This window comes from Erpetoichthys calabaricus, chromosome 12 (assembly GCF_900747795.2).
Source record: "Erpetoichthys calabaricus chromosome 12, fErpCal1.3, whole genome shotgun sequence".
NCBI classification, from domain to species: Eukaryota; Metazoa; Chordata; class Cladistia; order Polypteriformes; family Polypteridae; genus Erpetoichthys; species Erpetoichthys calabaricus.
Genome location: NC_041405.2, coordinates 125,645,892 through 125,673,329, shown reverse-complemented (window position 1 = coordinate 125,673,329; position 27,438 = coordinate 125,645,892). Strand labels below are relative to the sequence as shown.

The following is a 27,438-nucleotide window of genomic DNA, read 5'->3' as shown; positions in this document are numbered from 1 at the left end:
GATCCACCTCTCCCCCTCAGTCATTAGTCAAAGAGTCCTGATATTTTACCAGTATTTTACCAAAACATTCAAGCGTTTTGCACATTTTTAGCAAATAATTGGATAATGTTACGTGAAAATTTCTTCATGAACATTTTTATATGTTTGCTGTTGTCCAGCATTTGTCTCCACAGATGCCTATTAAATCAGAAACTTTATTATCTCCATGAAACACATGACATTAAAACAAACCACATGCTTTAAGTAACATAAAACAAATATTGCTTATTGGCTGATATTTTCTTTTAATACAATTCAGAATCACAAGGGGACAGAGCCCACTGTAGTAGCTTTGAGTACAAGGCAGGAGCTGTTCCTAGACAGGGCACAAGCCCACTGCAGGGCACACTTATGTACACCCACAGCACCTTAAAAAACAGTTTTCAGGAATGGATACACTTTGTGAGGCATACAGAGCCTGCATAGGAATCTGTGCAGCACACTAATGTTTGCTAGGCCAGCAGTGTAAAAATTTATGTTAGTAAAGACAAATGAATAAATAAAATAATAAATGAATAAAGATAAAAAAGGTAAATGGAGTAAAAGAGGGGAGAGAATCGGCTTCCTCAATTTAAATGCTTATTCTAAAATGTTATTGATTAGATCCTGCCAGGTTTTGACAAAGTTTTGCACAGATCCTCTAAGTGCGAATTTGATTTTTTCCAGTTTCAAATAATATATAACATCAGTTACCCACTGAGATTGTTATGATTTTTTAAGGTTATTGACCAATTTATTATTATTGAGACGATGTTAAGATGTGGCTTCTGGCTTGTTACTGTTAATCTTAAATGAATTTTTAACTTTAACATAGGCTGATGTCATCTTAACATAGGCCAATTTCATCACAGACGCAGACGTGAGCAGTCAGCCCGTATCAACTGCTTTTTGGATGGGGTGGGAACTTGAAAGTTATCACAGCGTAAACGAAGAGGTTCTGAAGAATCTGATGGCTACCTATGTCTATAACATCAAAGAGACTCTGAGCACATAAAGAGAGAAATGTTAAATGTTCCCCTACTCAGCTGGTAGCTCTGTGTTCACTACTGACTGTAGCACCTTATAGCAGAAGCAGCTCATCCAAAGATGTAAAGAATATGGAGCAAGAATAAAAGTTAGAAGTAGCCTGTCTCCATAAAGGTGGAATGTCTGATCACTTTTAAATTAGTTGGAAGAACTTTTACATGTTATGGCAAGCTATTATCTGTGTTAAGCTATATTATATTAAAGTTTAAGCTAAGCACACTAAGGAAAATTTACCATCTCTTTTATATATTTCTCTTCTGGTTTGTCCTGCTTCCACTTCAAAACTGGTCCCACCCACACGCAGCCAATACGGCATTTCTCGATTCCTATTCGTCCTCTTCCAAACCCTTCCCCATGCTTCCTGCGGCTCCTGTGTCTTTACAACAGCTTCTTACACAGCAAACATCAGAAGCTAAAAATTATCATGAACACATTCGAGAATACAACTCTTCTCTAGCGTTTGCTTCCATGGGTGCACAGATAACTCAACCTCCTGGCCACGGACCATTCTGTTTTAAAATACACGGGCAAATTTGGTACAAAATGCTGATGCTCACTTTCTGGTTGGGGCAAGAAAGTATGACTTTGTTTCTCCTATTTTAGCTTCTTTACACTGGCTGCCTGTCAGTTTTCGAATTGATTTTAAAATCCTGCTGCTAGTTTTTAAATCTTTACATGGGCTTGCTCCTGCCTATTTATCTGAACTGTGTGTTTTACATCAGCCATCTAGAGTGCTTAGATCTTCTGGTCAGCTGTCTCTGGTTGTCCCTCGTACCAAGTGTAAAACCAAGGGGGACAGGTCTTTTTGCATCTGTCGCACCTCGCCTGTGGAACTCTTTACCTCATCATATAAAGGAGTTGTGTACAATTGAACTGTTTAAAACAAGATTAAAGACTCATTTCTACTCACTTGCATTCAGTTACCTTCAGTAATACTGATGGCTTCCTCTTTGTGATTATCTTACATTACTTCTATTTTTTATGTATATAACATTATTTATATTTATTATGTATTTTATTTTATGTTCATATATTTTATTTCTATTTATGTTTTATGTTAATTTGTTCTATTTTTGTAAAGCACTTTGGCCACAGCATTACTATGTTTGTTTAAATGTGCTATATAAATAAATTGACATTGACATTGACAAATTTATCACCAAATCTCTCCGCTATACGCTAACACTTCTACCTCTCCAGGATATGGACAGTTGTATGTTTTTGACACAGCGCAAACTACTGAAGTACGCTTACAAAATAAAGCAAACTCTGCATGTTGCGAAAATGTACTTTTCCAGCTAGATTCCATGCTTAGAACCATCAACCCCTTCGCTAAATCATACAAACACATACATGAAATCGCTCAGTCCAATCCAACAGCATCTGTACGAATGGTTTTCAAGGAAAACCCTAGGCAGGATTTATGATGATACAATGCCCCGACATGACACACCGATGTTGCAGCGATTTTCGTCGGAGAAGATGGTGAACCGCCTGCCGAAATGGACATTTGCATCTATCCCATAAGCAACTCCTGTAAAAAGATTTCCACGCTCAATATGAATTGCGATCCTATGGTTTACCCACTTTTATCCCTTACGGAGACATTGGCTGGCACAAAGATTTACAACATGTTCCCGATAAAAGAACCGCCAAGCGAATAAGGCTTACTCAATGCCAATTTTACGCATACAGATTAGCAATGAGGAATACATTTAGTATTTTGCGCTCCAGTGGCAAACTATCTACGTTGTAGATGCGCATATTAAAACAGAGGGCGCGCATCTCAACTATCTCAGATTACATCAACAAGATCTCCACGTGGAACAATACAAAGAATTATCAGACGCACTGCAAGCACATTTTTTAAATCCTGCCTTCATGCCACAATCCCGACAGTTACGACAATAATAAATACATCCCTTGACACTGGCTTTGTGCCAGCCAATTTTAAAATCATTTCTATAACCCCACTGTTAAGAAAGTCTGGTCTTGATGCTGACAATCTTAACATTTTCAGCCTATTTCTCACTTACCTTTTTCTGTCAAAGTACGTGGAAGTGTTGTAGCCTCCCAACTCACCAATTACTTAACTTCTAATAATTTCATGCGTCTGGTTCAGGGCACAGCACAGCACAGCTAACTAATGATTTGCTTATGGCAGCAGACTCTGGACAAACCAGCATATTTATTTTGTTAGATCTCAGTGCAGCATTTGACACTGTCGGACATGACATTCTACTGTCCTGAATGGAGAACATTCTGGGAATCTCTGGCACTGTCCTCCAGTGATTAAAGTCCTACCTGACTGACAGGCAAGAGTTTGTTAGTCTTGGCAACAGCAGATCCAGCTCAGTGTCAGTCACATAGGGCTCTGTTCTTGGCCCTCTGCTTCCCCTTGGCCATATCATTCGTAGTTTGGACTTATCATTTTTATGCTGATGATATTCAACTCTATTTCAATATTAAAAGTGAAACTTCATCAGGACTTTCTCAGCTCACAATTTGACTCGGAGAAATTAAATCCTGCGTGAAGCAGAACTCTTTAAAATTAAATTACAACAAAACTGAACTCCTGAAAATTGGTACTAAAGCACAACTTAAGAAAATGAGCTCCTTCTTAGTCACTTGGTATCATTTTTGATTCGTCCCTTTCTTATCCTACTCACATAAATCACATTAAGAAACTTTCCTACTTTCACCTCTGTTAACATATCCCATGTTTGCTCACTCCTTTCCATTTCTAATGCTGAGCAACCTGTCCATGCATTTATCACATCGCGCATTGATTACTGTAACTCTCAACTGGCAGGCTTTGACTGGATGTGAGTGTGCACATGCTGGCGCTCACTCTGGAGTTGAAATGGGTGCTTGGCTGATCACGCACTCACATGCAAATGCAAGTGGATCTGTCAGGTGCCTCATTCACACCTCTGAGCAAGTGGAGGACAACATCTGTACCTAATAAGGCAGTATAAAGAGAGACTGAACAGCAGAGAGGGGGAGAATACAAAGAAAGATCAAGGAAAAAACTGAGGTTACAGGAGGAAAGAGAGGCAGGACGGTGAGGAGCCCGAGTCGTCCAAAAGGAGGCAGGTGGTCAGGAGTATGTCTGGAGGGAGCAAGCGGCAGACCTAGAGAAGGAGCGCTCCTTAGAGCAACTACTGTATGTAGAGGAGCAGGAGTGGCCCCATTGTGAGCAATCTCTTGGATAGATGGCAAAGGACTGGCTACTGGGCTTCGGAGGAGTGTCCTATAAAAGCCAACAGACTGGCATAAGGCACCGAACCTGTGTTTAAGGGATGACAGCACCTGTCGGTAGGCAGGCTACAAGGTCCTAATTGGATAAGCTGAGGACACACCAGATTTTAGAGAGAGGCATTGCGGCTCATGTTCGTCTTTAAAGGAAGAACCTGCCGTTGATTTTAAACTTGTTTTTATGAGATCTATTTATGGAACATTTCAAACTTAATGTTTTAATGAAATATTTATTTATTTACTGTATAAAAGATTGTTTTGATACACTGCACCTTGGACACTGTTTGCAGTTTTGTTTGAATTTTAAATAAAAGCCCTGACACCTTTGTGCCAACCCCTTGCTGAATGTCTGTCCTCACTTGCCCAGCTCATCTCGATTCATTACTGTCAGAAGCAACCAGGAAGCGTGGAGCCAACCTGGACAATCACAGTTACCCCTAAGGTCTATTATAAAATGCAGGAGCAGGAAAAGTATTTACTTTTTGCTTTGCATCCTCCACCCACCATATCTTATCATCTATGGGAGAGGAGCGAAAGCTTTAGATTCGTCAAAAATTTAAATCTCTGGTTTTTGGCAGATCTCAACTTTTTAGTGTCTCCGGATACCGAAAACATTGATATCTCGATGATGGGTGTGTGTGTCTGTGTGCGTGCATCTGTGTGTCACAAATTCTTGAGCTAAAATGGCTGGACAGAAAAATACCAAACACGAAACGTAAGCCTGTTTTGAGATGACAATGTACTGATTAGTTTGTGAGCCAAATCGTGCAAGAGAAAGAGGCCTCTAGAGGAACCCTCAAATACCGTAATTCTGCAATTAATTATGAATTCTTCTCGTCAATTGCTATAGTAATGACCTATTTTATGATCAGAAAGATCAGCATTAGAGCAGTAAATAATTACTGAAATGTTACAGAATAGTTTGGGTAACTTGGTTCTTAGGGTACAAAGCCTACTGACACTCACGTCCAAATTTTTTAAATTCATACAATATGCTTCACTTTAGAAAAAAGTGTCAAATTAACATGCGCCATGATTGTGTAGAAGAAAGTTTCACTTGAAAAATACCAAACTCATCTTTTAAGCCACAGGGAGAAAAAGTACACTTGTCCATTTCAGAGTAAAACTGAACACTATGAAGGCTCACTACACATTCACCTATTGCACGCCTCTGTTATCAAACTCTTTGGTAGCAGACCTTGATCCCTGAATAAATATTTTACTACCCTGTTGGCAAGCAATTGAGGAATAATTGAGTTTGACTTTTGCTTTAAAGCAAATAGTCACTGAAGCAGCAAATGGAATTTCAAATATTTAAAAAGGGCAGAAAAAAAAGGTAGTCGGTCATTTATTTAGATGCATTTTCTGAAAATTAACAATAGATTTCAGCTCAGCCGTTCATACATATTTATGAATACTAAATTTTATATTTCAGTTACACATTTTTATGATTTAAACAGGAGCTTTATAGAGTAATTTATTTACTATTAAGTTCAGTGGTACAGTCGTGACTATGAAATGTAATCTAATATTAACATTCACTAAAAGTGAAAGTAGAACATCTTATCAGATGATTTGCATAAAACGAAATGCTAACAAGCTCTTTTTGTAACGGCTTATTTGCGTTATGTGGACACTTGCATTATAAGACGCCCAGTGTGTTTTAGTAATTATTGTGAGAAATCCAAAACAACCAGGAGATGATTTATTAGGCAGAGATGTGGTCAGGGAGAGCAAAGTGTCAAAACCAGGTGATTAAACTTCTAAACAGAATCCAAAATGAAAGGGTAAGACATTATTCAAGAGTCAAAGGCAAAACAGCAGTCAGGAACCTGAAACAAACCTAACACTTAAGTTATTTCTCAAGTAGTCCCAAATGCACTAGAGGAACAAGAGGCTGCGTATACACAAAAGGATAATATATAGTTGGGGGATTACATTTTTATAATATCTTCTCCATTGTATCATCATCAGCATGATAGCAGTCACGTAATGCATCACGGGTATGCTGTGTAAGCAAGACGGAAAACAAAATAAACTTTTCCAGAGAAGGTCAAAATGAAAAATAAATGACCAAATTTGAATCCCTGGGTTGAAAAGCCCCGAAAACACTAACTTATATATATAACAAATTCTTAACACTACAGCTTGGGATCATTCCTGTCAGCTGCTTATACAGATGTACTGTATAACATATACTGAATCACCTATCTAATATGTGTCAGTCCATGGACTCATCAAGGTACAGTCAGATGTTTACGTACACTTAGTATAACATCTGTGGAAGGGTAATACTTCACCCTAACTATAAATTTAGAATATCATTTAAGACATAAACTGCAGTCTGGCTTTTTTATAGAGGCTTCTTACTTGCTGAGAAGCCTTTCGGGTTATGTTGACATAGGACTCATTTTACTGTAGATATAGATATTTGTTTACCTGTTTCCTCCAGCATCTTTACAAGGTCCTTTGCTGTTGTTCCAGGATTGATTTGCACTTTTCATGCCAAAGTACATTCTTCTCTAGGAGACAGAATGTGTCTCCTTCTTGAGCGGTATGATGACTATGTGATCCCATGATGTTTATACTTGCATATTATTATTTGTAAAGATGAATGTGGAACCATCAGGCATTTGGAAATTGTTCCCAAGAATAAACCAGATTTGTGGAGATCCATAATTTTTTTTTTCTGAGGTCTTTGCTGATTTCTTTTGATTTTTAAGTCAAGCAAACAGGCAGTGAGTTTGATGGTAGGCCTTAACATACATCCACATGTTGACTCCAATTAGGCTAATAGGCAATTAGACAAATAGCTTCTGATAGCCAAACTTGGCGTTATTTTCTGGAATTTTCCAAGCTGTGCAAAGGCACAGTAAAAGTGTATGAAAAATTGTGACCCATTGGAGTCAACAGAGTCAATGGATCCATTGGACCCATAGAGTCAATAAAAAGTGAAATACTCCGTCTTTGAACATTGTTGGAATAAATTACTTTTGCCCTACACATAGTAGATGTCCTAAACGATATTCCACATTTATAGTTTAAGAGTATAAAATCTATGGAGGGGTTATAAAGTGAATTTTAAAGAATTCACCCTAAGTGTATGTAAACTTTTGACTTCAACTGTATTTAAAGACTGATCCATGTTGATCTCAGTATTATCCATAGATGCTCCAAATGACCAGAAGGTAGACCTCTCTTTTGGACAACTAATTCTATCAAATCCCATAGATGTTTGATTAGACTGAAAACTGTGACTGGGATGGCGATTATATTAAGTCAAATTCACACTCATGTTTCAAAAACTCTCCAGGACTTTTTTAAGCTAGTAAAATGGAGTATTATCTTTATGAAAATGCTGATGATTAGCATGTGGGTACACTGCTGCCATGAAAGGACTGAACAAGATATCTAAATATGGCTGTCGAAGATTTCTGTAAACGTAACCAATGTGTAGCAAGGTAACCACCTAGTCTATGTGAATATAGTAAACATTTACCTATTACTTATAATTGTTGGTATGAGCAATCACTAACAAATACCACCATTAACACAATCTAATCATGGGAAGCAGCAGGACAAATAGTGGGACAGTTGAGAAGGAGAGAGACAATCTAAATAACAACAGAGGAGAACAAGTCCACAAAACAGCAACACCACATGATCCATCCACCAACTGCAATATAATAACTGCATGTTATTCACTGCGCATTTAAGCTTTGCCAGTTGTGCCAGTGATTAATGAGAGAAGTTGGTAAAGCCACATAAGATACTAAAGCAAGCTGTTACTGAGAGCCCAAATGGATGCAGTTTGAAGATATGACTAATGCCGAAGAAACTTGCAAAGTCCAAGATTCTATACAGCTACCTTAATTACTGACAGATTTCATGTCATTAGATGGGTGTACGCTTGCAAAAACTTTGCAGTTTATCAGTAGAGGACTGGACATCAGAATCCTGGTGGAACTGTGAATTCATTTGGAGGGTTTTCGACACATAATGGTGGATAATACTGTATATAAAGATGGTTTGAATAACACTTATCATATAACTAATTTAAGGGACTTTTATAGGTTACACTATCTGAAGCACTTTAGATTTACTATATGTATGGGGATTGGCTCCAGCAGACCCCCGTGACCCTGTGTTCGGATTCAGCGGGTTGGAAAATGGATGGATGGATGCATGCATATGCCATTGTTATGTATAGTAATTTGTCTGGTGTTATATTTATACATTAAAACAACAACATACCATGTATTAGTCTGGTTGTGTTATTTTAGGTGATCTTCAAAAATCCATGGAAAGAGATACAGAAAACAGCAACAGAAGCAAAGGGAAGAGAACCCATATATGCAAGAAGCCATTATTCTTCTACTCTGCTACTCTTCTATCCCAAGATCTGTGGCTCAAGGATTGGACTCCTAAGCCATTTAAGGACACAGATATAAACCCTTGGTGAGTGCCATACTAATTTTAAAATGTTAGAGAGAAAGGGAAACATGAAGAAATTCAGAAGGCAAAAATCTTAAAAAATAAGGCAATTCAAATGAAAAGAAAATAATTGAATTAGCACAAAAAATGGTCACTTATTAAGAAAAGGGTTAGAATGAAAAGCAGCAGCCTCAGTAGTGCTCCAGGACTGGAGTCAGAGACCTCTGCCTTAGGAGAAAAAAAAAGGAGCACTGACAAAAAAAGCCTGACAATGAAAAAGAAGTAGTAAGAAAGTCAATATGACCCTGCTCTGATTCCAGAGAACTGATGCTCCAATATAAAGTAAAACAGTGAGACGGAAAAGGCATGACTCAGAGAATTAATTTCAAGCTAGAAGATCTATAGAGGGCAAACATCTGGTAAATTACAACAACACAAGCAAATCTTTACTTTCAGTATAGCAAGAGAGTTTTTATGGATGACATATGATAACCATCACACCCACAAGCTACATAATACACCCACTGAATTCAGCATGAAACATCTTAAGGAGACTAAACAGAAACATTACAACACTACAGCCTTCTGAGGATTTGTTTGGCTTTATTTCATCCATGTGTAAACAGAAACCCACAAATTGTAGGTGGCTTGCATATTAAATACAAAATCAGTCTAAAGCCTTTTCTCCACCATACAGAGCTAAGCCCACCATAAGAAAAAATGAACAATAGTACATCATTTTCTAAATTCTGTTTCACTGCCAGCTGACAGGTTTTTAAACAAAACAGACTGTCAAAAGAGCACTAGAAAATGTCATATGCAAAAATTAATGACTGCAGTATTGCCAATACCAGACAGGCAAGGCCTCTTCAAGCACCAGGAAAGGCCAATTATAAAGCAGTTACTAACAGTATTCAGATATATTTAGCTCCATTACCTTTCACATTATTTTGCTCTTTTGCAAGGAATTATATGCTTCTGTTACCTGGTGCTGGGCAGAAGTCTTCCACGTTGTGCCCACTTGAAAGCATACCTACATTCTTGCCAGTACAGGGTCTGCCTCCCTTTATAATTTGGTGCCATGTAAAACTTTCCTGTTCCTTCCACTCCTTCTTTAAAACTGTTTTATGGTCTCCGTCCAGGTACAAAGCTTTGATTTGTAATACAAAAATTAGACATATTGTCCCATCATTTGCAAAAACAGTATGTAAATTCTTGCATTTAGTCATTTGTTTAGCAGAAAAGCCTTCTACCAGGCACTTAATACTTGGCGAACTGAATAACCAGACCATAGGCGTACGGAATTTCTGGGTCCTTTCTCTTTTATGCCATTTTGGGATCTACGTGGGTACTCCAGTTCCCCGAGTTATATTACTGCCAGTGAAAATGCTTAGTGTATAATCTAGTAAAGCTAAGAGAAATTAATTCTTTGTAACAGGTGTGTCACGAGGATAAGATGATATTTGAAATGACAGTATGCATGGTCACTGAACTTAGTCTCTTGATTCATCTTTTCAGATGATAAAAAATGCAACCAAAATACAGTGGTGCATCGTACTTTAAATTCAATTTGTTTGAGGGGGCCATTTGAACTCTCAATTGTTTAAAATCCGAATCAGTTTTTCCCATTAGCAATAAGGGAAGATGAATTCATCCGTTCCTATACCCTAATCAAAACCCACCTCAATAAATTTAAACAGCAAATACACATAATTTAAGGTAAAAATAATACAATTAAATACCCTAATAAATTAAAACATGGAAAAATAAGTAAAATACATAAATACTGTATAATAAAATGAAAATTTAAATTTACCTTACCTTATTGAGAAGTTGTGATGTCCTGTGTGGATGCCATGATTAATAAATAGATTGAGGTTCTACATATAACCAAACACATCAAAAATAAAGCAAAAAAGTATTGAAAACACATGAGCGTAACACAGAAGATGCTTTCACGGTGAGAGCGAGCGATGACTTGGGCACAGGTCAGATGACGTTTACGCTCGTTGCGTAAGCACCATCTGTTGCTTCTTTTTTTCACTGCACGTGCAGTTCAATCGTAGAAGCATCATTCAAACTCCAGATCAGATTTCTCTCACATTTAGCATTCGAACTCTAGAACGTTCAAAGTACGAGACACCACTGTACATAATAATATAAACTAAATAAAAAAGTTTAGTTTTATAGCTAAATTATTCCTAAATAACATATGTGCACTTTGCATTTTTGGGTGATCGTGGAATTCTACATCAAGATTTACTCTAACACTCCAGCTTTAAACATCTGCTACTACATATCCTGCTGAAGGCCAAAAGCTCCACTATATAGTCCGTATCACCCTTTTGACTTTTTCTTGTATTCTTATAGCTCTCAATCATCCAACAAACGTGTCGTTCACACCATCAATGGACTGAAATTTATCAAACCACTTTAAGATAGCATTATTAGAAGGAATCCTTCCTTGTCAAGGCAAATTAACCTTAATACAAAATCGATTTACTGTAGATTCAAAGTATGCCATAACAATGAATATGTGATAAGGCACTAACAAGTTGACCAGGGCGAATGAAATTGTGCTTAGCATACAGCACTACCATTGCACTATACACCGTCACCTTATTGATGGCTCACCCTCAACAACACCCCAAAAATCATCACATCTTTGTACCACATCTGTCATTTTCACATAGGTATTTCAAACAGGTGCAGCAGTCCCTCTTTCTTATATGTATCTTGGCTTGTCAGTCATCAGAGTTCGATTGTTTTGTAGGTTGTGATATGACTGACTGTGTTGTGAGAAATTTTTATTATATTTTCATACCACAAAAATAAAAGCTCTCTGTGATGCATCAGCTGCATTGCACAAACAGAGAGCAATACATCACTCAAAACCAAAATGGCACTTGGATGAACTAGACTGATTTAACAACACAGTGGCATGCACAGGTGCATGAGGATCCCCCACTAGACTCTGTTGGGCACGAGGGAGTGCCCATTATAATCTAACTGACACCATCTATTTTGTAGTACCTTCTTAATACAGAGCTGTTTTCACACACTTTTCCAAAAAATTAATGATAAGTCAATTCATTCAATAAAAGACATGCAAAAGTACCATTCCTTTTGTGGCATTTGTTTAGTCAGATTATTCTCTAACTCTATTTTTTCTTAGCCCAGTATCTGTACTTTATGGAGTATACTCCATAACAATCAATTAGTATGCAAAGAACAGAGTTAAATCTGATGGAGTGTTGGTCTGGTAATGGTGTACTGGTATTCTTCTGGGCTATGCAACCCCTTTCCAGACTATGGACAAGTCCACACCACTCATTAATAATACAAAATGTCTGCTGTAATGCTGCAAGCACATATTCATGCTCATACCAAATACAGTTATCTTGCTTGAAGTCATTTCTAACAAAGCTCCTTACCTTTTAAAGTCAAGGTTGTACTTGAATTATAGCATTAGTGCTAACACAATTCAGAATAGCTGGAAGCAGTTTAACTGCTCTCAGCACCAGGCCTTTGACAATACAGTATCTTGTATTCAATACCACAATACCACAAATGCAGAAAACCAGCCTTGCAAAGAGGCTGTCAACTGACATTGTTTTATGGACTGTTTGTTTGATATTTTAATTATTTATTGTAAGTTTTGTTTGGCTGGTAATCTCCCGTTGCTTCTTAGGATCCAAGATAGCTGATCTGGGTGAACCAGAGATAAAGCAGACATTTTGATTAAATATTTATTTAAACAAGACTGTAATCCAAAAAAACATTTCAGAGGTTATACATTACATGGAAGAATGCACAGGGAGGGGTAATGAACTAATCCAAAAAGACCAAATTTAAAAACTGTAATCAAAAACAAGCAGAAGGTCTAAATACAGTAAGTCCAAACCCAAAAAACAGTAGACAAAATTCAAGAAGTTAAAAAAGGGGAGTGCAACAGAAGAAAAAAAAGAAAAAAAAAGCACAAACCATTAAGGGGGCACTTGAGATGGAACAGTGCAGAGGTATGAAAATAAAGTGCATGAGCAGATTTATTTCTTGTTATTATATTGTCATATTTTCTTGAGTTCTGTTTTTCTTTACTGGTTTTTGGGGTCATTTAAGGCATCCTCAATAGTAGCATCTAGGTGATTTAAAGTTATTATACTGTAATTATTTTGCTTCTTTCTGTAATTCCATTTGGATTTGCTGGGAGTGACATCTTTCCGGTTGGTCTGCAACTCTGTGTTTACAGGGTTAAATATTAATAAAATGCACACATTTTGCATGTTTTCATCATATGAATAGATAACGGACGTGTGAATTATGAGACAAAAGTTATTTGAGGATTTTTTTTCCCCATAGACATTTTCAGATCATCTGTAGTTGGACAAAACTGGTCAGCATTACTGTCCATTATACCATACACTCTTTTGCCTACATTCTGCATGAAAACATTAGATTAAAAAACTTTCTCAGTTACTGCTACAAAGTACATGGGTCAAGTAAGGTAAAAAAATAAATAAATACAATTTTTGGGTGGAGTATACCTTTAAAGTTTATATTTGTACTAATGGCAATTGCTACAACTGCTTGGAAAAAGGAACATCTAATTACAACACCATTTTGAACTTCGCTTGTGAATGGTTGCTAACCAGATTGCTATGCAGGACAACTGGAGTTCAAGACCCTTGATGTCACCGAACAGAGTCATGTACTTCCTGATTATCCAAAATTGAATAAAAACCTAAAAATCTGGAGAGTGTCTGTATTGTGTGACCACCAGGGGGTGCGCCAGCTCCCCAAACACCCGAAACAACAGGCATAGACACAACTGCAGTAACACACATGTTTATTTACATGTGGAAACACTTCCCAAATAGTTCAATCCTCTGGCAAGCTTTGTCCTCTTCCTCCCGAATTTGGCTTCCTTTACACTGCACCTGGAAGAGCTCCAGGTGGCTTATTAGCGAGGTCTGGAGTCACTCCCAGGTGTGGTGAAAGACCAAAGAAGGGCTCTACAGCTTCAGCAGTCCCCCTGGTGGCATCCCCAGAACCCAACAGAGCTGAACTGATAAATACCAATTCCCATACAGCCCTGTGGGAATCCGAGGTACCGTTGCCAAATAGGAGTTCAGGGGAGATAGCGCCCTTCAAAAGCCATCTCCCCCTGTCCTTCCTTTAAGAAGGCATTCTGGTTAGGTAAAGATGCTGGCTGTCCCTCACAATTTATATGTCTTTTTGGTTTTAGAATTTCTGCAAGGATATGTTGACTGCATTTTTGCTTAGTGATTTACCTGCAGTGACTAATAGCAAGCAACTGTCAAAACAGTAAATCCTTTGTGACTTGTGTTTCATCTCCTCACTTCTATTTAGAAAAATACTCCAGCTTTTTTTCTTAAGGTATTACACCTTGATTATTCAAGTTTGCGGATTTCAAAAGAAAAAAAACTATGTGCATTCATGTGTTTCAAATCCTCAAATCTTTAATTCAGATCTGATTTTGACTACAAGTTAGGATTATGTTTTGATTTTAGATGCTAGATATTCTGTTTTGGTTTTAACTTTAATTTGTTAAGACGTTTACCTCCTGGTAATATCCTTTGCCCTTGTGGTGTACTTTTCCCAGTTGCATAACAAGCACAATCAGACCTTCCTTAACTTATATTCCCTGAACCTTTGTTGTACAACTATTGTGAAATTAGCATTTCATACCTGCAGAGACAGATGGAAGAAGATTAGAGGATCTGGAAAGACATACGGAAGGATTAGTAACAAAATCACAGCCCACTCCTCAGAGTGAGCATGGCCATGTGCTGAAACAGGATGAGATTTCTCCCCTATAATAGAAGGCATGAGGATACAAGTATATTTTAAATATATTGTGGTTTTAGCTTATATAAGCACAATGTTGCTGTAGTTTATTTTTTATGGTTTTATTTGTATATATGTAATTTTTTTTTTTAGGGAAATGTACTTTGTTTATTCTTATTAGGACGTAGTTAGACAGGTATTTGTTAGGCAGGTACTTGTGGCTGTCCTCTTAGAGCTATGTAAGTGAAGCAAGCCCTTGCAGGCTCATCTATCATGTCTTTCACATCAGGCCTATATTTTTCCTTTAGTCACCCGGCTGCTAATTTCACTAAAATGACTAAATGGGCTATTATTAAAATGTAGTTTTAGTTTGTGTTTTCTGAGTAAAGAGAAGTGGACATTCTGGTCTGGTTAGTAAAGGCAAACATGTTTTAAACTACAACCATTTATGAATTATAAATCCAAAACATACAGACCCTATTAATACAAAACATCTCATACAGTATTTACAAAGTGAACAATGTTATATTTTTGATGGACATGTTTGGCTCATGTGTTTGCGGTCATACTTTTACTGGCTCTATTTTTGACAAATAACAAAGAAATGTAGATGAGCTGCAGTAAGCTATTTTCTGTGGCACTCCCATTGAGATGTTGATTACCTGATGCATATGAAATACAATATGAGCAGAAAGGAAATGTTCAGATGGACATATGTGTTTTGGGAATTTGGATGATTGATTATTTGATAGCTTTAGGATTTAGGCAATTTTAACTCATTTCATAGTTTATTAAATATTGGATGTACAGTAAAATTCAGTCCGATATTCCTATACAGTAATCCCTCGCTATATCGCGCTTCGACTTTCGCGGCTTCACTCTATCGCAGATTTTATATGTAAGCATATCTAAATATATAACGCGGATTTTTCGCTGCTTCGCGGGTTTCTGCGGACAATGGGTCATTTTACTTCTGGTACTTGCTTCTTCAGTTGGTTTGCCCAGTTCATTTCATACAAGAGATGCTATTGGCGGATGGCTGAGAAGCTACCCAATCAGAGCACGCAGTTAAGTTCCTGTGTGCTGCTGATTGCAGCACTCCGTCGCTGAGCCATTAACCAGGAAGTCTCATCTCACTCATTTAGCACTAACGTGCTCCTGCTACTGCTTCAGGGGCCGTGTCCAAGCGCCAACAGAAGATGCAAATGATTGCAGAAAAGGTAAAAGTTTTGGATATGTTGAAGGAAGGGAACAGCTACACCGCTGCAGGACACCATTTCGGCATCAATGAGTCCACGATTCTTTTTATTTAAAAAGGAGAAAAAGCATATAAGATCTACGGCCGCAGTGTCCTTTAACCAGGGTGCAAAACGAGTTGCAAGTGGACGTGATAAGGCAGTAGTCTGGATGGAATCTGCTTTAGGGATTTGGATTGAAGAGTGCTGGAAGAAGAACAACGGCGGTGCTACACAGTCGCCTGAAGAGGCTCCTTTAGAAGAGCTGTAACGCTATCCTTTGTTGTGCAGTAAAATTAAACTCATTGTTATCGGACAAGTCATCATGTCATTGTTGGTGAGTAACCATAATTAATTATCTACGTATAGTACTTATTACATGTACATAGTTTAGTGTCACTGTACACACATTTTACTGTATACAATTTTTCTTGTATTGTACGTATTTATTGCTGGTGGCCTGTCTGTCGTAAAGGCTGTAACATATGTGATATCGGAGACGCTTGATATCTTTAAAATAATATTTAGGTTTTACTGTATATAAACTGTGTTTACATACATAATTTCAACGAATTTTACCTAATATCTAAGAGAATACAAAGGGTTTATGCTGCATAATTGTGTGGGAGAGTTTATAAGGGCTTAAAATATATAAAAATAACGATATGAACATATGGTTTCTACTTCATGGATTTTCACCTTTCGCGGGGGGTTCTGGAACGCAACCCCCGCGATGGAGGAGGGATTACTGTAACCCCAATTCTAAAAATGCTAGGACACTGTGTAAAATGTAAATAAAAACAGAATGCAATGATTTGCAAATCTCATAAACTCATTTTATTCACAACAGAACACAGAAAACACATCAAATGTTGAAAGTGAGACATTTTACTATTTCATGAAAAATATGAACTCATTTTGAATGTAATGGCAGCAACACATCTCAAAAAAGTTGGGATGGGGGCAACAAAAGGCTAGAAAAGTAAGTTGTACTAAAAAGAAACAGGTGGGGGAACATCTTGCAACTAATTAGGTTATCTGGAACATGATTGGGTATAAAAAGAGCATCTTAAACAGGCAGAGTCTCTCGGAAGTAAAGATAGGCAGAGGTTCACCAATCTGCAAAAAACTGTCTATTAATTGTGGGACAATTTCAGAATAATGTTCCTCAACGCAAAATTGCAAAGACTTTGAATATCTCATCATCTACAGTACATAATATCATCAAAAGATTCTAGAATCTGGAGAAATCACTGTGTGCAAAGGACAAGACTGAACATCAATATTGGATGCCTGTGATCTTCAGGCCCTCAAGCTGCATTGCATTAAATGTAGGGCTGATCCTGTCATGGAAATCACTGCCTGGGTTCAGGAACACTTCCAGAAATCATCGTCTGTGGACACAATTTGGAGTGCCATCCACAAATGCCGGTTAAAACTCAATCATGCAAAGAAGAAGCCATATGTGAAAATGATCCAGAAATGCCACTGTATTCTCTGAGCCAAAGCTCATTTAGAATTGACTGAGGCAAAGACTGAGGAAAACTGTTCTGTAGTCAGATAAATGGAAAATTAAAATTCTTTTTGGAAAACATGGATATCGTGTCCTCCGGACTAAAGAGGAGAGGGACCATCTCGCCTGTTATCAGCACTCATTTCAAAAGCCTGCATCTCTAAAGGGAAGGGGGTGCATTAGTGCCTATGGAATGGACAGTTTGAACATCTAGAAAGGCTCCATCAATGCTGAAAGGTATATACATGTTTTAGAGCAACATATGCTACCATCCAGACAATGTCTTTTTCAAGGAAGGCCTTGCATATTTCAGCAAGACAATGCTAAACCACATACTGCATGTATTAGAACAGCGTGGCTTCATAGTACAAGAGTCCGGGTGCTGAACTGGCCTGCCGGCAGTCCAGACCTTTCACCAAATGAAAAATGTGAAACAAAAAATACGACAAAGACAACCCAGGACTTTCTGAGCAGCTAGAATCCTATATCAGACAAAAATGGGGCAAAATTCCACTCCCAGCAACTGGTCTCCTCAGTTCCCAGATGTTTACAGACTGTTGTTAAAAGAAGAGGGGATGTTACACAGTAGTAAACATGGCACTGTCCCAAATTTTTTGAGATGTTTTGCTGCAGTCAAATTCAAAATGAACTTATTTATTCTTTTCTAAAAACGGTACATTTTCTCAGTTTAAACATTTGATATGTTGTCTGTGTTCAACTGTGAATAAAATATCGGTTTATGAGATTTGCAAATCATTGTATTCTGTTTTTATCTACATTTTACAAAGTGTCCAAAATTTTTTGGGATTGGGGTTGTACATGTTTGCTGGTAGTTGTTATTTCTTTTTAATGTAAATATATTTAAACATTCTGGAAAAAATGGTGCAACAGAGATTTATTTGCCTAGCACTTACTGATAGATGAAAAGACATTCTCTTTTATTTAGTTTGCATGCAGCTTTACTTTCTGGTAATAGTTAAAGTTAGCTATTGGTGCTTTGATGGACTGTTGTATGATCCATTAGTCCTCACGTGGTCCTGTTTTTCTGGGACTCAAATATCCATCACTGTGAATCAATCATGTGTGCCAGAATTATCCTACTAATATGTCAGCCTCATGAAGACCTGAAACTTACTAATTCTTCCGGGAGCTCACAATCACATTGCCAAGACATTCACAGTGCTCTCTAAAGATGGTACACATATCCAAATGTTGTTCTATCCAGTGATACCCTTTTCAGGAGGTGCCTGTAGTAGCCCTGTAGTTGTAATCACAAGTATAGAGACATACGAGCCTAACATGAATACAACAATCTCCCATGCTGGTTTTCTTTCCCATTGAACTACTGCTGTCTGAATAAAACTGCTCTCTTTCCAAGAATACTTATAAATGCAAAAGATCTAAGGCAGAGTGTAATTTGCATGCTACAAAATGTGCAGTCATAAATGAGCAGATGCCATTGCTTAATTCCTAGTCATCTTGAGCACAGCATTGACAGAGGCGTGGGAAGATGCTTCTGCCAGCAGAAAGTAAATTTGTGACACCATCGCAAGCTTTAATTAATAGCAAACATGTTTGCAAAAATATATGTAGGCGTCATCTACATTAATTATGCACCAAGCCATGCACATGCAAATCATGTGCCTAATAACAGATTTATACTGTCATGTTTTGCAGAAGTCTTTCAGAGAAAGAACTAAAAAGAAAAGTTCCATTACAAAATCATGTATATAGAAATACTCAATAAAAAACCCTAGGAAATCTCTTGTTTTTGTAATAGCTATCATAGTACCTATATCTTCTCACTAAAAACAGACTACTGAAACATACGGTTTATATGTTTTGTAGATGAATGTATTGACTATACATTAGCAACAACAAATCTCCAGTATTATTATAAGACATGGCAAAGAATAAAAAATAACTGATGTTCTAATTGAACAGGATCCTCAAAGCCAACAGTTGTCCAAGTGGATACAGAAATGCTAACAACTTGCCATTCCGCTGAATTAGATAATAGATTTACGGATAAAAGAGAACATATTTAAATCATATTTAATCACCATTAAATATCACAAGGTTCAGGTGCAGTGCCCTCTAAAAGGGGTTCTGAAGCAACCACTGGACTACTTTTCCATGTCTAAGAACTCAGGACAGGCTATATCAGGGAATTTTATCCTATATTTATTTCATATTTTAGGTCAACTCTTGTCAGTTGAATGTTTCCAATCCCACACACAGATTCATCATGTAAGGTAAACAAGGTAATCAGTGAGCAACCTCTAGGCTGACCTGAAAGTCAATACGCCAATTAAATGCAAGCAGCCACTGCCAGTACCATTCTAATTGAATTTGCACTAGTAAATTACAAATAAACACTTTAATTGACAAAAGAAAAGAAATCTGATCCTAAAGATTGTCTTCTTGTTGGACAGAGTACAACAGAATAAAATAATTTTGTCTCTATAATGGTAAAAAAAGTTCAAAATTTTAGGACTATATCAAGAAGCCTATTCAGAGCCATAGGCTGAAAGCTACTGCAAAGCAAATCAGGGCCATCAGCCATTAGCCAGTTTGTTGCATGTTGCTTTTTAGGAAATTATTAACTAATTTATCTCTTTACTTTCCAGCATTAAAGTAGCTATTAACTAGAGAGAAAGTATTTGAAACAAAAAGATGCAATCTATCTAGTTCGTAATTGAATGTGAAGAGTGAAAAGGGTGATTGTGTGCATTTGTGCAGGCTCAGTTCTACAAACGAGTTGTTATAAATTATTTTTATATTCAATAGCAGTGAAGCTTGATACCTTTCGATACCATAAGAACATAAATCCCATTTAATGACTTTTTATGTATTAGATGAACATAACTGTGCCTTAAATATCTCCATACTTCTTCCTTAAGTCCACATAACCGTCATCATCAAGTTCTTCCATGTGAACCCTGAATACAATGAGGACTGATTGAGGTAATTTATGTTAGATAGAATGCCTAGAGGGGGCTTGGTGGTCTTGTGCCCTTGGAACCCCTACAGATTTTATTTTTTTTCTCCAGCCGTTTGGAGTTATTTTTTGTTTTTTCTGTCCTCCCTGGCCTTTGGACCTTACTTTTACTCTGTGTTAATTAGTGTTCCCCAATTCTATTTTCTTATTTATTTTTGTCTTTTTTCTCTTTCTTCATCATGTAAAGCACTTTGAGCTACATTACTTGTATGAAAATGTGCTATAGAAATAAATACTGTTGTTGTTTTTCTGTAATACAATATAAAATATATACAGTGCATCCGGAAAGTATTCACAGCGCATCACTTTTTCCACATTTTGTTATGTTACAGCCTTATTCCAAAATGGATTAAATTCATTTTTTTCCTCAGAATTGTACACACAACACCCCATAATGACGACGTGAAAAACGTTTACTTGAGGTTTTTGCAAATTTATTAAAAATAAAAAAACTGAGAAATCACATGTACATAAGTATTCAAAGCCTTTGCTCAATACTTTGTCGATGCACCTTTGGCAGCAATTACAGCCTCAAGTCTTTTTGAATATGATGCCACAAGCTTGGCACACCTATCCTTGGCCAGTTTTGCCCATTCCACTTTGCAGCACCTCTCTAGCTCCATCAGGTTGGATGGGAAGCGTCGGTGCACAGCTATTTTAAGATCTCTCCAGAGATGTTCAATCGGATTCAAGTCTGGGCTCTGGTTGGGCCACTCAAGGACATTCACAGAGTTGTCCTGAAGCAACTCCTTTGATATCTTGGCTGTGTGCTTAGGGTCGTTGTCCTACTGAAAGATGAACCATCGCCCCAGTCTGAGGTCAAGAGCGCTCTGGAGCAGGTTTTCATCTAGGATATGTCTGTACATTTCTGCAGTCATCTTTCCCTTTATCCTGACTAGTCTCCCAGTTCCTGCCACTGAAAAACATCCCCACAGGATGATGCTGCCACCACCATGCTTCACTGTAGGGATGGTGCCAGGTTTCCTCCAAACGTGACGCCTGGCATTCACACCAAAGAGTTCAATCTTTGTATCATCAGACCAGAGAATTTTCTTTCTCATGGTCTGAGAGTCCTTCAGGTGCCTTTTGGCAAACTCCAGGCGGGCTGCCATGTGCCTTTTACTAAGGAGTGGCTTCCGTCTGGCCACTCTACCATACAGGCCTGATTGGTGGATTGCTGCAGAGATGGTTGCCCTTCTGGAAGGTTCTCCTCTCTTCACAGAGGACCTCTGGAGCTCTGACAGAGTGATCATTGGGTTCTTGGTCACCTCCCTGACTAAGGCCCTTTTCCCCCGATCGCTCAGTTTAGATGGCCGGCCAGCTCTAGGAAGAGTCCTGGTGGTTTCGAACTTCTTCCACTTACGGATGATGGAGGCCACTGTGCTCATTGGGACCTTCAAAGCAGCAGAATTTTTTCTGTAACCTTCCCCAGATTTGTGCCTCGAAACAATCCTGTCTCGGAGGTCTACAGACAATTCCTTTCACTTCATGCTTGGTTTGTGCTCCGACATGAACTGTCAACTGTGGGACCTTATATACACAGGTGTGTGCCTTTCCAAATCATGTCCAGTCAACTGAATTTACCACAAGGTGGACTCCAATTAAGCTGCAGAAACATCTCAAGAATGATCAGGGGAAACAGGATACACGTGAGCTCAATTTTGAGCTTCATGGCAAAGGCTGTGAATACTTATGTACATGTGCTTTCTCAATGTTTTTATTTTTAATAAATTTGCAAAAATCTCAAGTAAACGTTTTTAACGTTGTCATTATGAGGTGTTGTGTGTAGAATTCTGAGGAAAAAAATGAATTTAATCCATTTTGGAATAAGGCTGTAACATAACAAAATCTGGAAAAAGTGATGCGCTGTGAATACTTTCCGGATGCACTGTACTTATGAACAATAAAAACAACTTTAAAATACTGGCAGATCCATCAAATAATTACCCAGCTACCATTTAAATAAACAAGTATTGGCATTCATAAATATCAACATGCAATAAAGGACTTTCTCAGTACTGCCAATGCTAGTACTGTTATGTTTTCAGAACTTCACTATAGAACGGGTACTGAAAAATCAGTTCTAGTGACAGCCCTACCAAACAGTGTGTTCTACAATGGACTGGCACCCAATGCTTCTGGAATAGGTGTGTTAGAAAATGAATGCAAATAAAAAAAAAAGACTGTAAAATATTGTGTTTATCATTCAGTGTGGCAATAAAACTACATAAATGAAAATCCATACGGAAATACAATTAAAGACAATCAATAGTCCTAAAACACTTTGCCCTTACCACAGCTACTTGTGAGAGAATTCACTACTGCATGCAAACCATTTCTCGAGTACCTGAACCCTTGTATTTATGTTTGAATTCTGGTTTATGAGTTGATATTTTGGGCACTTGTGCTCTTTATAATGCCAGTGGCTAAGGGCTACATGCAGTAAATGATGCTGAATGCAAATTAAAGCTAAACATCTTGGTGGTAAATCTACAGTGCAAAACAGTCTAAATAAACACAGGCACTACATGGATGGCAAATGTCAGGAGCCAATGGAAAGGGACGTGACACTTTAGAGTAGACTTACTATACATAAAAATATTGCTTTAGTATTATAAGCAGAGCACACAATGGCCATTCTGCTTCCATGTGCTAAGTAAAGACCACTTCACTTTGAATAACTTTTCCAGCAATTTTCATTCATTTACCTTCACTTACGTAATCTTAGCAAATCAGAGGCAGTCGATGGCATGCTTCTGTGAAGCCAATTGTGTAATGGTACATGCCCAGAGGCTCACCCCAAATAATAATAATAATATATTTTATTTATATAATACCTTTTCCATGCTCAAACCACTTCAAGGAAATTCAGAAATAACGAGACATGTAAAACATTGTATACAAATAATATCTGCATAAGAAACTAAATAAAGATAAATACAGGATATACAAAGAATTGGAACAGAATAACAGACTAATAAACCAGAATAAAAAACAAAAATACAAATACTACAAGAAAAACAGTCTACAACTCATCATCTTGAATTGCAGGGGTGGACTCTGTCAGCACATGCACTGGTATATATATATATATATATATATATATATATATATATATATATATATATATATATATATATATATATATATATATATATATATATATATATATGATTTGTCAACTGTTCTTTTTTTTTTTAAGTTACACTATTAAGTAAATGCAGATTCCTTACCTATTGTATTCTATTATTATATTTGTTTGCTTCCCTCGCACTGCCTACACTCAAGACGCCAAACAACGCTTAATTGCCTTATACTGTATAAGGAGATTTGTCATCTGTATATGGTTTTATGTTAAGATATTAAGTAATTACAGATTACATACATGTTGTGTTCCACTATTTTATTTGTTTGCCTTTCAAGCACTGCCAACACTCAACTTTTTATAAGGGTCATCACACACTTGCAGCAGGCAGTCTAAAGTACCCCATTCGTAAATATGTTGCATACTGCTAAACACACAGTAGCACCTCCTGTGACCAATGTCTGCCAAATTTTCATGCTTGTTGGAGTTTGGTAGCAGCTTGCACTTTAATGTCAAGTTGGCCTAAAACCACTTGTGTTAATCACTGAAAGGATCAGTAGTGACAGAGCAGTTGTTTTCTTCTTCATGTTTTGTTGCATAATAGGAGGTCCAATTGCACTACACTCACCGTCACTTCACTTTGGCAATCTTACTCTTCGAACTAAATACTTCACTTGTTTATATGTCTTGTCATCTTATGCACGTTTATTAGCAAGATTTAAGGGAAAAATCATTACGGTCAAAAAGAAATGCAGAGTCATAACCACACAACAGTATACTTGTTAGGTGTGTCAGCTGACTGAATACATTTGTGCACTTTTTTTGAATTGTATTATTTTTTTCTCATAATATTTGGTCTGAATGGCAATCTTATATTGACTTCAAGGACATAATATTGCCACATAAGTACCACATTGTGGGCATATGAATCACAATGTTATGAGATTTTATCAAATTTTCCTAATTTAGGAAGCTACTCCTAACTCCACTAAGTGTTTAGGAGAGCTCATGAGTGGTCCTAACTCATTAGGAGATGCCAGAAGATGGGCTTGGGCAAAGATCAAAGTGCACATCCTGGAAATGTTATGGGCACTTTGGACAATAATGAAATCGTAAAAAGATATCAATTTTGACAGATATGGAATAAAATTTGTATCAAATCTTGTACATCTCGTGATAGCTCCATCTATGCAAAGAAGCCATGCACTGTCAGCCGAAATGAGAAGTGTTGGTAAAGTTATGTTTTTTTTTACCACAGGAAAAATGCAGCTTTGCAGTAGCAATGATTAGGGTATGTCAAAACCAACCATTTCTCATATTTTGCACCAAACTTTGAAAACACTTACAATATGTGAGGTAATAGGCTGATTTAAACATTTCTACACCATTCTACCCGAGATAATGTTAAAAAAGCGGCAGACATGCAAGTTGACATTTTTCCTGGAGTTGTTAGTGAGATTGACAGCAAGCACATAAAGATCACTGCCCCAAGTCTGGATGGGCATACATATGTGAACTAAAAGCAACATCATGGTATCACCACACAGGTGGTCGTGGATGCAAACTGTATTGTAACAACCACCGAGACGGAAAGACTGAGATACAGAACAAATGACAGTTAAGCCTGATAACGGGTGCATTTATTTAACAGTGAATGATACATTGCTGTATTTTCAGAAGAGTTACCTTCTCAGTATTATAGCCACATAAAACGCCTCCTAAAGTAATAGTTACTGAAACTAGCCACAGCTATTCTGGAACAGTTTCTGAAGTCGCATTCACTCTTCCAGGGTTCCCTATTATCTTCCAGAGTAATGTGCTGCGTCTTTCTCCTTTATCCCCACTTATGTTTTGCAAGGCTCTATTTAACCGATGCCTCAGGAGTCTCCACCTTGCCTTAATGAACTTTACCAGGCTTGTAAAGTCTAGCACGATTTTTTGGGGTTTCACAGAATGCACAACTCAATGTACTCATGTAACATTTTGCTGTCAATCACTCATCCAACCCTGCCTATCTTTAGGGTAAAATGCTGGCTCCTACGGTATTATTCTTGATGTTATTGCAAAACAATTAAATGCATCTTAGCATGATATCCTATCTTGTTATTTTTTCTTTATTTTTCTTCTTCTTATCTTACTACTTTGAATATCATTATTAATTACTATAATTATCTTTGTTGTAAAGTCTTAGCGTTAGAATCAGAAAATTACATAACATCATCATGACATCATCCAAAGAAACTACAAAACATATTCACGAGTGCCATTTTGTAGCTTGGAGTGCTGTAAAATCATGTCATATTCCTTCTCAAACGAAAACTCCTACTCTTTGCTGGGAGTTGATGTAGGACACTTCATAACTACATCTTGTGTCACAAATTCTTATCCTAGTCAGAGATTTCCTGGGAGTAATTCTTAGATGCCTGATAAATAAGGGCAGATTTAGAGATCATTTTTTGGTACTTTTTAAAAGCATTTTATTCATTAGTATCAATGTGTTTCATACATTGTTTTTGTCTGTCTTTTTGAGCCCATTTATTTTCTGCACCCACACTAACTACAATGGTTAACTGGGATAAGCACACTCCTGCAAGCCTGACATATGGCTCTGTGATTAGCTCCCTTTTTTCAGTTCAAGATAGGGCTCAATTTCTCCCTTTGTCTGCATTTTGCTACAAATTCATGGCTAAACATTCTCTAAAACTACAATATATTATTTTTTTATTTGCTTACTGGCTGGGACAATATCCAGCTGAATTGTATAAACAAGGTTTAGTGTAGTAGTTTAAAAAATCTCAAAAACAGACAAAGTAATGCTGGTGTGGTCTCAAAATATTGTTATATTCCAGCACCTGATTAATTGGCAAATGTCTTTCTGTCTTTCACACTGCCTTAAATGCTTATCAAGTATGTACCTTTAAAAATTCTTCACATGCTTTAATTATTTTAACAATATATTCTTCCATGCTATAAAAACCACATTTATTACACCTAACTGAAAATGGGCTGGTCCAAAATTCAGAAAAAGAAAGATCAGGAAACAAAAAACAAGTGTCAGGTAAAGGCACAAAAATATTCAAATTGCAGGCTGACATAATAGACCAGAAAAAAAGACTCAAATGTTACCCAAAATCAAAATGTCAGTATGACAAAACTAAGTTCCTATACCTAGATTATACATTTTCTTTCAGTCTAGCTTAGTTTTGTAGTTTTTTCTTTTTTTTTTTGTTTGTCCAAAGTTAAGATGTCTGGGGATGCGTGCCATCATCTTATATGCAATGATATCACATGCAACACTGCTAATGGTAGCAATAGGGCATGGTCATCAACAACAATATTGCTGAAGCAATGAAATAATACAAGGTGACAAGTACTGCTAGGAAAATCACTTACAACATAATGCTGGGATGATGTCACTAAGCACATCATACAAATTAAAAAGGTTGAAAATGAATAAAAAGGGCAGAAATTCCATGTGACAAATCAGAATAGACAAAAATGCTACTATCTAAAGATAATCTCCATTTTACTATTCAGGCAACAGAATGGGTTGTGCTTCTGATCATCTGCTTGGTCTTAGCATTTCCTCTTACTCTATCATTTCCTGTTTTCTTTGCTAAAATTTCCATTTCTCTTTCTGTGTGTTTCTCCTCAACCTTCCTCTAACTTTTTGCAAAACAAAATTGCTAGGCTTTCCTGCTTGCAAAATCATGTTTACCTAGAAGTCTGCGCCATTACTTTCTTTGTTTTCAGTCCTTCTGGAGCTCACTGTTCATAATTTACACTTGCAGTTTTTGGCAAATAATCATTATGTTAACAGAATCTTTGTTTTTTTGTTTTGATTATGTGTTTATTATTATTATATTATCAGCTGAACTAGTCACAATTGCTCAAGAAATCTAATTGTTAACAGAGTACAGAACAGTTGTACTATAAATATCAAATTTCCATTGTAAAACCATTATATAGTGTGTATCTTTTTATTCCTTTCCCTTGCCATTTTAAACTTTTGTGCATACTAGACATGCAGGATGCCAAT

General features: G+C 37.1%; 1 protein-coding gene across 2 annotated transcripts in view; it reads right to left on the bottom strand.

Moving 5' to 3' along the window:
* LOC114662565 (transmembrane protein 164) overlaps window positions 1-27,438 on the bottom strand; it is an 83,431-nt gene that overhangs the window by 43,300 nt on the left and 12,693 nt on the right. Inside the window, exon 1 of one of the 2 annotated variants that reach the window (XM_051934935.1) lies at window positions 3,102-3,319. The exons of the other annotated variant lie outside the window; for it this stretch is intronic. The gene's annotated coding sequence lies outside the window, so the exon portion shown is untranslated. Of the gene's footprint in view, window positions 1-3,101; window positions 3,320-27,438 lie in introns of those variants that run through there. 2 annotated transcript variants of the gene reach the window in all.